The 2,108-nt window shown below is 46.8% G+C and overlaps 1 pseudogene across 1 annotated transcript in view; it reads left to right on the top strand.

The window, feature by feature from the left end:
• Positions 1–622: 622 nt before the first annotated feature.
• The window catches only part of LOC109096516, a 3,446-nt pseudogene continuing 1,960 nt past the window's right edge, over positions 623–2,108 (top strand). The window contains exons 1-2 of the transcript XR_006160886.1: positions 623–693; positions 1,227–1,323. The product of XR_006160886.1 is annotated as a 60S ribosomal protein L31-like (transcript). The remainder of the gene's footprint in view (positions 694–1,226; positions 1,324–2,108) is intronic.

The following is a 2,108-nucleotide window of genomic DNA, read 5'->3' as shown; positions in this document are numbered from 1 at the left end:
ATATTTCAAACATTTGACTCTTTCTGTTTGATGATCTGAATCTAATGATTTTTCGCTTCCACTCGTGAACGCTGTCCATGAGCGCTTCCTGTGCGGCGCACGGAATCATGGGAGATGTAGTTCAACACGGAAAACAAATCGAACTTCGAAACTGCGTTCACAAATAAAAAAAAACTACAAATAAATAATGTTCTGTTCTTTGTCAAATGGAACCGTTGTTAAATGTCTAGTATATATATATATATATATATATATATATATATATATATATATGTATATACTAATAATGTATGTATGTATGTATAATGTGTAAGCCATAGCAGGCTGTAGCAAAAACAGATGAAAACACACACACTGAAGAAAGCAAGTATTGTGTGAACGTGTTCCGCCTTGTATAATAATGACCCATAATCACCGCTCTTCTTTCCTGCCACGGTCTCCGCACAGAGTGAGTATCTTCTGCTCATGAACGCTTCACTAATCCAGCATCATCCGTGTTATAAATGTGTAATGGTATTCGGTGTAGCGCCTCTCATCTGAAACTGGTGCGTTATCGACCACGACGTTCTGTCGTTTAAATGTTCGTACTGAAGCGTCGCTCACTCCGATTTTCCGGAGATTAATGAAGTACTCCTTTACTCTTCCTCACGTCGCTGAACCTGTTCAGACTCTTCTGTCGAGCACAATCTGTGGGTATAAACTTCCTTTAGTTTGTGTTGATTGAACATGAACATCTGGGCTGTAGAGGTAAATCCGACGCGAACACTGAGAAATAACTGAATCGGTGTGTAGAAGCAGCTCTATTATAATATCAGATCAAGTCTGACCAATCAGCGTGTAGATCAGAGCTCATTATAATATCAGATGAAGTGAGAGTATTTACTGGAGATGTGTGTTTATTGTGCTTCATGTGTGTTTGTGTGCATCGTGTTATAGCCTTCATGTGTGTGTTTGTGTGTGTACATCATGTGTGTTCTGTGTGCATCAGCGTATGTTGTTAATCATGTGTGTTTGTGTGCTTCATGTGTGTTTGTGTGTACATCATGTGTGTGTTCTGTGCATCATATTGTTGTGTTGGTGTGTGCATCATCTGTGCTTCATTGTGTTTGTACATCAGCATGTGTGTTCTGTGCTTTGTGTACATCATGTGTGTTCTGTGCTTCATGTGTGTTTGTGTGCAGCATCGTGTGTCCGATTATTCATCATGTGTCGTGTGTTTATTGCAGATGGGCACGAAGGCGAGAAAGAAGAAGGGCGGCTCGCGCCATCAGCGAGGTGGTGACCAGCGAGTACACCATCAACATCCTGGCGCATCCACGGCATGTGAGTCCCTCCTGAAGCGTTCAGCGCTGCTCGCGTGCTGTGTGTGTGTGGCTGCTCCTCTGCTCCGCAGCCGCTAAGAGGAGAGCTCCACCGGCTGGCAGGGAGTCGCGGTTGCGGTGAAGAGGAAGATGTATGAACGCGCCGGGCGATCACTGATACCCGTCTCAACAAGGCCGTGTGGGCCAAAGGTGTCCGGTGGAGGTGGTAATGCGGTGCTGCCTGTGGTGGAGTCTCTCGATCACCGATGTGGTTATAGCGATGTGTGTTCTGCGGTGCAACGTGCAGCATGGGTGTCGTCTGTGTCCCGGAAGCGCGGCCCGAAGGCGAAGCTCTCAAACAAGCTGTACACCCTCTCGTCGCATAAGTCGTCACCACCCCGAGAGGTCAGGGTCAGCCACACACACACACACACACTGCTCACCGCCACTTCCAGTCACTCGCACTCACTCACACACACACACGCACACACACTACAGTCACTCACTCTCACACACACACACACACACACACACACACACACTACAGTCACTCCTCTCTCACACACACCACACACACGCTTTCACTCACTCGCTCACTCACTCACTCCACACACACTACACGGTCACTCACTCACACACACTGATCACTCACTGCACACACACACTACAGTCACTCACTCACACACACACACACACGCGTCACTCACTCACACACACACACACACACACACTACAGACCTCACTCTCACACACACACACACACACTGAAGTCACTCACTCTCACCCTTTACACACACACACACACGT

The sequence above is a fragment of the Cyprinus carpio genome, chromosome A9, assembly GCF_018340385.1.
Source record: "Cyprinus carpio isolate SPL01 chromosome A9, ASM1834038v1, whole genome shotgun sequence".
In the NCBI taxonomy this organism is placed as follows: Eukaryota; Metazoa; Chordata; class Actinopteri; order Cypriniformes; family Cyprinidae; genus Cyprinus; species Cyprinus carpio.
The sequence above is the reverse complement of the archived record's forward strand: the minus strand, read 5'-3'. Positions and strand labels throughout refer to the sequence as shown.